We start from the raw sequence: 12,733 nt of genomic DNA on the forward strand, positions 1-12,733 counted from the left end.
ACACAAACTCCATGGTTAAGGGTTCAAGCTTTATTGGAAAATCTTCCTGCTCTGAATCGGTGTTTGGACCTGGGTTTAGAGGCTTACCCCAAACACAGGAGCCCTATGTGGAGCGTAAGAAAGGCTGGGACAGCAAGACCTCAGGTGACCTCTGAAACCTAGTTATTCTGCAAGTAACATGGTCCAAGGGATGGGTGGGACCAAAGGGGGACCATAGGACACTTCGGCTTGGAAAATGCCTGGGAACACCTGGATCTGTGTCACTGGGTATGAAGAAATTCTCTGTCGTGGGTTTCTTTGGCCCTTAAAGAATTCACAGTGGTTGGGAGTTAATGAGAAGCTCTTATGGAAGGTCTGGGCTCACATATGTAGGCCCCCGACAGTCTGTAGGGCTGGCACCCTCCTACCCCAGCTGATGCTCAGTTGGGAGCCAGGTATGGAGCATGACTCAGGTCCTCTGAGTCCCTCTAAGAGCCAATTACAATCTTGCGACTCAGATGGTGCCGAGATGGTGAAGGTTTCACTATTGTCTGGACACTGCACGTTGCTTCCTCATACATGTCAGTGGTTCTCTAAGCATGGCTGGGACCCTCGCTGGCAGATGACAAGGGTTCTCCTGGATGTTCCAAATAAGCCTCTGGCAGTTTGAATGTTGGTTCTTGTCGCTGGTGCGTATTAATAGTGAGCTTTCACTTTAACGAAACCTAAGTATCGCCTCAGGGATGCCCTACCCCAGTCAGCCCAGACATCAGATTCATCTGCTGAGGTTTCTTTAGATGCTATATGACAGTTGACTGGGTGGTCAATAAGGCTTGACTCTACTGAAAAACCTGTAGGTTACAATTCTAAATCCATGGTTAAAACCCCATGAGATCCATCTGCCTCGCTTGTCAGGGAGCCTGGGTAACTCCAACAGGACAGGAAGAGGTGGGATAACTTCCCAGATTTGGCTCCATGTGGCTCCGGCAGGTTTCTAGGAAAGACTCAAGGACTAGAATAGGGCTACCTCTCTGGCCATTGGCTCACATGTCCCTGAATCTTGCAACAACATTCTTGGGCTTCGACTTCAGTCCCGATCAGCACTGCTATCACTCATTTAACAAGAATTTACTGAGCACCTTCTATGTGTCATGACCTGTGCTAAATATCAGGGGTAGATAACAAAATGAAGCAGATCAAAAAAAAAAAAAAATCCCTGCCCTCTGAGAGGACACAGTATAATAAAGGAGAGAGGCATAGACAAAATAAATAAGTAAAATATTAGTAAATGTTAGTGATAAGTGCTAAAAATAAAAAAGGTTAGCAGAGAAAGGAGAGAGTGAATATTTGGCTGGGGCAGGCAGTCGAGCAGGTCATTTTCATTGGGATGACTAGGGGAGACCTCACTAACAAGGTGACATTTGAACAAGACCTAAAGGCGTTGAGGCAGCAAGCCACATGGATATCTGGGGCAAAAGCAATCCAGGCAGAAAACAGCATGTTCGAAGGTCCTGAAGCAGGAGCTTGCCTGGCATTTCAAGGAACAGCACAGAGGCCGGCATGCCTGCAGCAGAGAGACCAAGAGGGACAGCAGTAGGTTTAGTAACTAAGGGACCCCAAAGTTCATTGTCAGGACTATACCTTCTACTTGGACAGACATGAGTCCAGAGTATTTAAGTAGAGAAGCACTTATCTGGAACTCAAGCGATCTAGATCCTAGTTTCAACTTTGCTACTAAGTAGCTCTATAACCAAGTAATTTTAGTTATCCTTGTCCTAAAATTACTTTGCTTCTAGCGGCTTTATTTTCATCACCTTCAAAATGAGGAGTTTGTACTTCTGAATTCTAGCATCTTTTTAGCTCTGACAGTCTGTGATTCTAGCCAAACAAATTCAAAACTAAATCAAAATTTGTTAGCATTGGAAGGGCACGTTTCTGCATTCTTGCTTGTCTAGGGTTCCTTTAGACAGATAACTATGAGAAACCAGGAGGGCATTACTCCCCATCTCCTATTTAGTTCAGAGTGTGGAGACAGATCAGAGGTATAGAAAACTCATCTATATCTCTATGGGGGTCTTAAATCCCACGTCCGCTCCTCTTTCACACGTCAGAGGTATAGAAAACTCATCTATATCTCTATGGGGATCTTAAATTCCACGTCCGCTCCTCTTGATCTTGTCAAGCAGATCAAGCTGATTATCTAAAACACTCTAGTTTGTTTGTTTTTTTTTTTTGTGGTACGTGGGCCTCTCACTGTTGTGGCCTTTCCCGTTGAGGAGCACAGGCTCCGGATGCGCAGGCTCAGCAGCCATGGCTCACGGGCCCAGCCGCTCCGCGGCATGTGAGATCTTCCCGGACCGGGGCACGAACCCGTGTCCCCTGCATCGGCAGGCGGACTCTCAACCACTGTGCCACAAGGGAAGCCCAACATTCTAGTTTCATAATGATTGTTCCATCCTTTAACTGAGCCCCTATGACATAAGCTGTCCCAGGAAAAGCTCAATGGAAGACAGAGGAGAAGGGTTTAAGACAGGTCCTCCACCCCTGGAGAACTGATGATCAGGCAAGAGTTGTCTAGTCTAAAACTAGACAAAATGTACTCATAGGATCCAGCTAAGTGACAGTACAAAATGGTAAACAGTCGGTGCCTAATGACAGGTATACACAGTGGGTACTGCAGGGGTTTAGAGAGCAGGTGCTCTCAGCAGGCAGAGGGCCTGAGGGGGCCTCGGAAGGATGTAGGGTGACAGCCAGGCCTTGGAAGCCAGGTAGATTTGATGGGTGAATGAATATTACTGCCTCCAATCTATTGGCTCAATAAAGCAGGCATTACATGGTGGGTAAATAAATGTAAAGTAGGTTGGCAGTTTAATGTTGTGCTCACAGGCCCAGGCAGTGGGTGGTTTGGGTTTTCACGAAGTGATCAAAAACATATTCCTACAGATTTCATGACATCTCTTTTTAGGGCATCCTTCTGAGCCTGCATCATCATAGGTAGATAAGATGGATCTTGGGGGAAAGGTCAGGTCTGGAGATAAGCTACTTCCAGAGTCTTCTGGGGCTCTCAAGAGGTCTGCTGCTTTGCCAAATCTCCATCACCAATCTGGAGTCCTTGGTGAGTCTGTGAGCATAACTTCTGCCCAAAGAGTGGTGAAGGAGGCCGATGGAATCCCCAAATCACAGAGTCGAAACGAACCACCTCCCAGGAAGAAAGGACCACTCTTTCCTGTTGCTCTTTTGTACATCATTCTCTATTATAGCACAGATGAGGAATTTTTTACACTTGTTGGTTTAAAAGAACACAGCAAGCTCAAAGTTTCCCTTTATAAGGATAGAGATAATATCTTACTCATCTCTGTGTCTCCAGTACCTAGCCTAGTAGCATACAATAGATGTCCAAAATTGCAAGCAGCAGGGCATCAACTCAGTTCTTCTTAATCGTTTTGGGGTAGAGTTTCAGGTTCCATAAAGGATCTGAAGAGATCCCAGAGAAAAATGAACTTATGCACATACTTACAGGATTTTGCAAACAATTTCTGGGGGCATGTGGGCTGCAGGTTGAGCCCTGCTCCAGAGGGTGTATTAATCACTTAACAACATCCTTCACAGGTAATCCTGCAGCCTCAGCCTGGATGCTTCCAGGTATGGGGAGTTCACTCCCTCCCCGATTGTGACAGCATTGATGGTTAGAGGTATCTTCTTTATATTGCATAGCAATCTTCCTTTCTGTAATGCCACCCTCATCCTCATTCTTCTCTGAGCAACTTTAAACAGGGAAGGAGCTAGGAAGTTGTATCACAGAGCTGTGATTTATCATCATGTACATAACTGCTTTTCTAATGTTTGTAAACACTTGTCCTGAGCTTCCCTTGTCTACCCTGGCCTCCACTGTTCTTTGCTCTGATGGAGCTTATGTCTCCGCCCTATCCTGCTTCTTTGTCTTTGAAAAAAGCACAGCTTATCACCACCCCTATTAAAGTGTAGTACCCAGAGAGGGGCAGTGGAGACAGGCATTGTTTCTCCCTTTGTTCCAGACAATGAGCTTGCCTTTACACTGCTTAAGACTGCGTTTGCTTTTGGGCAGCCACTTCACCCCACTGACCCATTAATGATCAAAGAGTCACATAATGCCCCCAAGTCTTTTCCAGGTGTGCTGTTGATAAGCCCTATCTCCCCACTGGGCATGTGTACAGCTTGCCATTCAGACCTAATTGCAGTACCGTTACATTTATCCTTGTTAAATGCCATCCTATTAGATTTGGTCCTTGAGTCCAGCCTGGCGAGACCTTTTTGGATCCTGATTTTGTCATCCAGCATATTAGCTCATTACTCTCAGACAATGTATTCAATGTGCAACAGAGAGCTACCATTTTGGGAGCGTGTCTCTGACAGATACTGTGCTTTACACATCACATTATTTCATTCTGCCTCCACCAGCTCTACGAAGTGCATGCAGTCCCCATTTTATAGTTAAGCACACTGTGACTCAGAAAGATTAAGTAACTTGTCCAAAGATATACAGTCAGTATGTAGTAGAGTCAGGATTTGAACCCAGCTCTGTCTGACTCTAAAGGCCAGGTACATAGCCACCCTCCTATGCTGCTTTCATCCAAGCCATTAATATTTTGCACAGGACAGGACAGGTCCAGGGCCTTGTGGAAAAATACCTGAGAGCAATTTTGCCTGAGGGTTGATTCATGTATCATGATTCCTTCCCTGTGATTGGCATGTTACCTCCCACGGTACCCACCTGATCCCAAGGAATAACAAGAAGAATTTTGTACACTGTTTTGAAGAAATGAACTTATAGTAATTCTGTGCTCTTCCATGAGTCCCCTACCAAATAGTAAATGATGTGAATGTGGGGTGACTTCTTTTTGGTAGCTTCATGCTGCCCTCTGTTAAGTCCCAGATTCCTTTACTACCTGCTCTGAAATGGTTGTTTAAAGAATTAAGTCTAAACTCTTGCCCAAGAATATTGCTGAGTCTTCTTCATTGGGAGTTGGGGGTACAGTTTCTTTCACCAGGCTTCTAAGAGCTACAGCAAAATAGCTCTCAAATATCCCATATCCCCACCCTAATTAATTACAGATCAATCTTCCATGAATTTACATAAAACTTTGTTGAATATGCTTTAAAATCTTAGCCAGTACTACCTTTTAAACTACAGACTTCTGTTTACATATGTGACTCACAGGACCAGTGTCCAGTGACAACCTTACGTTTAGGCCTTACAATGACAGCTTTTGTAAAAATTATTACTACAGAAATAAATTCTTATTGGCTTTTAATTTCAAAAACCCTAATTAAGTTTCTTAACAGTTTCTTTTGTGGCAGACAACTTTGACCTGAGACCACTGAGGAATCCAGGGAAAAGGTGGAGACAAAGCTTTTTTCAAAGATTGTTTAGAGAGCAACAGTAAAAAAAAAAAAAAAAAAAGAAAGAAAGAAAGAAAGAAACAGGGACATGAAGGGAACAGGCACACACCTTTTGTTCTGATTCTGGGCTTGAAAACCAAACCTCCGCAGGTGACAAGTCTGAGCATCTGATAAGGGGAGCTGCATCCCCCAGAATTCTGATGTGTGCACTGTCCAAGAAGCTGTTCACTTTTGGGTGGTTCATTTAAATTTTTTCTTATCCCTATTGGGTATAGTTTAATTTAGGGACCATTAGACTCAGGTATTAGATCTTCTAAGAGTGCAGTCCTGTCTTCCCCATCTTTCAATGAGACCTTCTACCTATTTTCTCTCTGCTGTGAGATCTTCTGTCACAGCAGATCTCTGTCTTGACTGATATTTTATGTATAAATAAAATGCATGTATATATGTAAGCATATGTATTAAATCACCTATATTACGATATTTATTTAATTATATGCATTTTTCATGTTTTATGTTAAATATATTATTTTACACATACACATACGTTCTTACTGTATAATTTTCACACACATCAATCCATCCTCATTATCATCTTTCTATTGCACATTTTCATGGATTTTTTTTTTTGCGGTACACGAGCCTCTCACTACTGTGGCCTCTCCCATTGCGGAGCACAGGCTCCGGATGCGCAGGCTCAGCGGCCATGGCTCACGGGCCCAGCCGCTCCGTGACATGTGGGATCTTCCCGGAACGGGGCACGAACCCGTGTCCCCTGCATCGGCAGGCGGACTCCCAACCACTGTGCCACCAGGGAAGCCCCTCTATTGCACATTTTAATGTGCAGTAGAAAGGTAGAATCATTATAGGTTACTGTAGACAGGAAAATGGGTGGCTCTTGAGCTTGCTCCTCAAAACCCTCCTCCATCACAAAACCCCCTTGCATGAAGAACAAAGGCACAGAATTTATACCAAATTCCATTCTACATAAGTTCATAAGTATCATAGGATGGAAGAAATAGAAAGGTCTTTGAAAGAAACAAAGCTAGTCATCCCAATATAGTGGTGAAAAATTTACAGTCCAGAGACACTTGCCTAAAATGACATGGCTTATTGTCAGAGTATAAACTCTGGGTTCATACTGGCTGGCTAGGTTCTCTGGGAAGCAGACACTCAGGTGAAGTAAGGACTTTAAAATGTTTATTGGAGAGTTACATCTGTGAAGGAAAAGGGGAAGGAAGCATGATTGGGTAGAGAAGCCATCAAACAGTGATGCACACCTGAAAAAGAGGAGCTCTGGAACAAAGCCTGCCTTTTAGATGAGTCCCGCATTGGGCAGAAAATGGACCATGGCCATGCTCAGTCCCTGTCTGAGGTGGACCCTGAAGGCTCTAACAACCAGAGACTGTCAGCTAACACACACCTCGGGGCTGGGCAATGAGCCCTTCCTTGAAGGGAGATGCGAGTGGTGGATTTCCATGCCTGCCATACATTTGGGGTTCACACCCGTAGGCTCCATATCAGTTCTAGAGAGACATAGCTTCAGTGACTTATTATTATAGTAATGCTTATTTTTATTTATTGTAAAGTAAGAGTATTATCTCAGTAGATACATTACAAATGCCAAGGGGGAAAAAACATATATATATATACATATATATATATATATATATATATATATATATGTATATATATATACATATACATATATATATATACTAACTGGTTTTTCATTAAAATATTTTACAGCCGGCACTTGGGCAAGCTATTGGAAATGGCGTAAGGTGTCTCCAGAGTGGAGGTCAGTGAACTCAGGACAACCCCTTGGATTTTCCATTAGTGAAGAGTTAGATGAAATAATAAATAAATTATTATTAAGCACTTTGCAAATCCAGTGTTATGTAACTGCTAAATAATCATAATAATAGAGTAGTATGCTGATCTTGATAAACGGGTCGGCTACCATGTCATTGAAAATGGATGGCGCAGCAACGTCAGTTAAGATGAATTAGGTCCTCATTCTCAGAGCTCAGTACCGGCGCGGTCTCTTCTGCTGGGAGGCTCAAGCCTCCATGTGCGCCCCTGAACTTGCCCCGCCCCCGATCTCTGTGGGACAATTAGCCGAGGAGAGGGATGCTGGGTGGCTTTAAGGGGGTCGTAAAAAGGCTCCTGTGTAGGGATATTGAAAGCAGACTGAGGTGAGTGCGTAAAGATTTGCATTTCTGAGAAGTCAGGTCTAATCTATAAGGCTAAAGGGGGCAGAGAACGCACATTTATTGAGTTCCACCTGTGACCCAGGCCCTGTGTTCAGGGCTCTGTGTTTGTTATCTCATTTATCCTCCAGGCCAGCATGTTACGGTAGCAGAGGAATGGAATAAAACAGAAGGCATGACTATTTTCTGTAGAAAAGCACAAAGCCTGAGCCCAATGGTGTAGGTGGTATTTTGCTTTTTGCATTCTGGGCAGGAATGGGACCTGGAGGACGATGGGGAGGGGCCTCCAGGGCATGAGGAAAAACTTGATCCAATGATTGATCACAGCCCCCAAGTGCTCAGACCTTTCAGGACACACATTTGTACAGTAACAGTCACTTCACCCTTTGGGGTACACCCAGAATAGCTGCTCCTCCTCGCCTCCACTGTGGACCTGATGCCACCTGGACAGCAAAGTCCAACGGAGCCTCATTCAGATCTTCCACACACCTCCACAACAGTCGGCAGATACTGATCCAGGGTTACCAGGAGCCCAACACTCCACTGAGGGGCGTATGCACATCACCTCATTTAATTCTCCCGGCAACACTGTGATGCAGGATTTATTGCCTCTGAGTTTTCACCTGAAGTGAGAACACCTAAGATTTTGCCAAGTAACTTGCAAAAGTCACACAACTAGTTCAAGAGGAAGGAGATGAGAACCAGTTCCGTCAGAAAAGCCTGGGCTTTTAACTATGTGGAATCTTGTTACACCACCTGTGAACTCAGAGGTCCTGCTGCTTGGGGATTTGTTTCTTTTTTGCCCGACACTGGGCTGTGTTATTAATAATGATTAATTATTCTTTGTTTAACTGTCTGATTTTGAGGGTATAAAAGTAGCTCGTTTTTTTCTTTAACAGTTTTTTTTTTATTCAGCATAATTGACATATAATAAACTGTACATATTTGAAATACACAATTTGGTTAATTTTGACGTACATATGCACCAGTGATGCCATCACCACAATCAAGGTAGTAAACATATCCATCACCTTCAAAAGTTTTCTTTTCGATTCATCCATCCCACCCCATTCACCTAATACCCTCCCCAAGCAACCATTGATCTGTTCTCTGTCAGTGTAATTAGCTTGCATTTTCCAGAGTTTTATATAAATGGAATCATGTAGTATATAGTTTTTGTTGGTCTGGCTTCTCTCACTCAGCATAGTTATTTTGTGATTCATCCAAGTGTTTTCTTTTTCTTTGTGTTATTTACAGAGACATAAGGACTTGGAATAATTAGTATGTATTTAATTTTAGCTTTGGACTCAGTCCAGAGTACAAATTCTAGTTCTGTCACTTACTATCTGTGTGCTAAGTGGTCATTTTCTTAACCTCTACAAGGCTTAATTTTCTCATCTGTGAAATGGATGTAATAAAAGCTACTTTACAGAGTTGGTGTGTGAGTTAGATGAGGTAATATAGGTAAAATGAATAGCGCAGAATCTGTCCATGGTAAGCACTTAGTTTTGCAATTAAAATTAAAAAAATTTTTCATCAAAATCCCCTTTGATGTCCTTCGGTCCTCACTATCAAGTAACATAATAATAGCTGGCATATAGTGTGCCAAGTAGAATACTAAATGTGACATACAAATTAGCTCTTTTCATTTTCACAAGAAGCCTAGGAAGTATGTGGGGACATTATTACCCCAGTTAGAGTTGAGGAAACCGAGATAGAGAAATATGGCAATTACCCATGCTCACAGATAGTAGGTGGTGGATCAGAATTTGAACTGAGACTGTCGGGGTCAAGACCCTTTTTTTGATTGGACTGCCTTTCCATATGTAGTGATGTCATCCACTAACAATAGGGTTCAAGTTTTAGGAAAAAAACAGATATGAAAACCATATAGTAACTAAGTAAAAGAGAAATAGCTAATAACATTTTAAAAATTATCATTGATAAACCAATTATTAAGGGATACCCAGTACCTCAAATGTACTATAGGCATGTACTTGTAATTTGACATTATGAAGAGGAATCCACACCTGAGTCTAGGTCTAACTGTGAGTAAATCAAAGACAAGGAATCTGTAAAGAAGTAATTAAGGCAGCTAGAATAGATTCTGCCTTTCCTGGAAACACTGGAGAGGGTGCTGAGTGTTCTATGTCTGAGTCGTAAGTTTTAGAGCAAGCCCAGAAAGTAGGCCTATCAGTGAGGATGCACAGTCCCAGCTGAGCAGGCTGTATGCACCCCAAGTTTGGGGGCTGACTGTCAATTTAGAGTCCATTGGAATAGCTGTTACAGTAGAATAGAGAAACTCAGCTATATCTTCGGTTGTCTTAAGTACAGTAATTGGTTTTAACTAAAGATTCGGAATTTGATAGAACAGAGCAAGGGTGATTTTAATTCAGTTCAGATGGACAAACATTTCTTATTTGCTTGATATGCACAGAATCTCTGCCTTGGAGAAATTCCTGTTTTTAGTGGGATAGAAGATGAAAGATACAAATAAAATAATTTCAGTGGTGAAAAAAAGACCTGAATTGAGGGATGTTTAGAAGTCAAAATTGATAAACTCATTGTCCACCTAGAAGTAGGCATAAAGGAAAGGTTGGGGTTATGGTCTGGAAACTGTGAGCCACTCAAAAACACAGAGAATTAAGACAAACAGACTTTGCAAACTAGGTAATGAGGGCAATTTGGGGAATCTTGGCTTTGAGGTGTAAGAGGAGATCCAGGTGGAAACTCCTAACAGGCAGTTGTGTTCCTGCATACTAAGCTTAGGGGTGCACTCAAGGTTGAAGATAAAGGCTTGTGAGTTGTCAGCATATGGGATGGATGCCATGGAAGCCATGGAAATGGATGTGATCTCCCAGCGGAGTGTGTGGAGTAAGACGAAGTTGTTAACACGGTCGTCCAGATGGTTAAAAATAGGTTGGACCGAATACCAATATCAGAAAGCATATTAAAGTTATGGGAGTGGAGATTATCATTTAGATCTTTCCTAGTCCCAACTTTTTCAAACCCGCTCATTTCAAGCATACACCATTTATTCCCTGTGAACAGATGCGAATTATAATTCAATGTATCCCATTGAAAGGCAGTATTTAAAAGGAAAAAGAACCCCAAAGCAAACACAAAAGCCTGCTCTGGGTGTGGTCCTTCACCTACTAGTGGGGGCGGTCGCTCTGGAAGACCCTGGGGTGGGGATGGTGGGCAGAGGTGCAGGTGGGATAGAGCAGCTCTTCTGTGAACATAAATCTGACATCAACAGTGGTGTCTTTCTGAACCAGTTTTCCTTTATCAAGGGTGGAGAAGATTAAGATACTGAACTGAAAAGAAGGCTTACAGTTTATGATTTTTAGCTAGTTGTGTACTGACCTCATCAAACTTTAAACTATGCCTACCCATCTCCTCATACCCCTATTTCTCTATCATTCAGTCAACAAATGCATGTTGAACACCTTCTCTGTGTAGGCACATGTCAAGTGCTAGGGCCACAGAGAGCAGTAGTATTTGGTTCTTGTTCTTGAGAAACAGAGAATACACTCCTAATAGTGTGCTAATTACCAAAACGTTTCCCATTGGCATAGTCCTTTATATGTGTCAAAGAAATCTCTTCTCATTACAGTGTTGGAGTTCTACAACACGGCAGTGAAGGAAGTAGGGTGATGATAATTATTATTCATATTACATACATATAATATTATAATATATATCATGCATATATCCTGCATATTATTATTATGCATGGGTAGCTGAGACACAGAGGTGGATTGACTTGGGGAAGGTCAATCAGTGGCTGAGATCCAGATCTTTTTGGCCAAGGGTTCTTTCTGCTAAGGAGAATGTTTTCTTCCCCAGCATGCTCATCCTGGGCACCTTGCCTTTGCAATTTCCTGGTTGTCTTTTTTATCTCTTTCTGCTGACAAATTTGACAGGCCCTTGGGGAATAGTGACTCAAGAATAACTTGCCTTTGGTCAAGTGCTAAATCCCACAGGTGTAGGACAGACTTTGGAGGAACCACTCTCCCTGTCTCTGCCCCCTCAAAGCCCCCACTGTTTGTCTGGAGGGAAGTATGCTTATCAGTTCTGTACATACCAGGGAGCAGCTAGCAAAACCAAATTAGCTCAAACTGGCTGCCGTTCAGGTCAGCTAATTAAATTAGCTATTGTTGCATTACTGATAAGGACAGTTTGGAAAAGGAAAAAAGCCACTCATCCCAGCAGCCATAGGCTAATGCCAAGAAAATGTGTTAATGGGAACACTCTGAAAGGAAATCCCTCTGACTAGCAGCAGTACCTAGGGGTCTTTGGTGGACTGTTCTCCCAGCCATCTGCTCTAATCTCAATGCTCCCAGCCCTCTCTGGCTCTGATCCTTATGGGCACTACCACTCTCCAACTTTCTGGTACCCAGCTGCAGCCAGGGCAACCCTTTCCTTTTCCCACCATGAGTTCATCTTCCTGGGAGTCTGGAAAGAAATGGGAATTTTTCTGGGAGAAAATAGCTCACTGATATGTCCTAAAATATAATCTCGCCATAGCATAAAATCCAGTTGATATTTGCAAGAGCCAGAAAGAAAGTTGGGAGTGGGGGGGAAGAGACAGAGACAGAGAGAGAGGGAGGGAGGAGGGGGGGAGGGAAGGAAGGAAAGCAGGAAGGAAGGAAGGAAGGAAGGAAGGAGAAAGAAAGAGGGGAAGGAGGGAAGGAAAGAAGAAGGAAGGAAGGAAGGAAGGAAGGGAGAATGGGAAGGAAGAGGAAGAAAAGAACTAGAAAGATCCTACAAGTCTTTATTTTTTCCATCCCAGCACCTGCCCATTTGCTTGGTAAAGCCTCTCCACCATTATGGGCAGTCTGGTTGAGGCTCTAATTAAGTTGGCTGCTATCTTTGGTTGAGATTTGCACACATGGACGTACCCTACTGGCCTCTGTCCTAGGGCTCTGGGTCTTGAGTAAAGAGCTACAGGAGAGAGTGTTAGGTGCTCACTCACTTTAGCAGCAGCACTTCAATGAAACCTCTTCCCTTACACTGTACCCCTCCCACCATCAGCCTCCACCCTCCTCAACTCACCCACCAAACTATCCTGGTTGCATCTTTTTCCAAGACTAATTACCCAGCCTTCCCTAAGTTCTGTGAACCAACTGATATCTTTCTGGTTCATTCCTTCTCTGCTT

Source organism: Hyperoodon ampullatus, assembly GCF_949752795.1.
Source record: "Hyperoodon ampullatus genome assembly, chromosome: 2".
NCBI lineage: Eukaryota > Metazoa > Chordata > Mammalia > Artiodactyla > Ziphiidae > Hyperoodon > Hyperoodon ampullatus.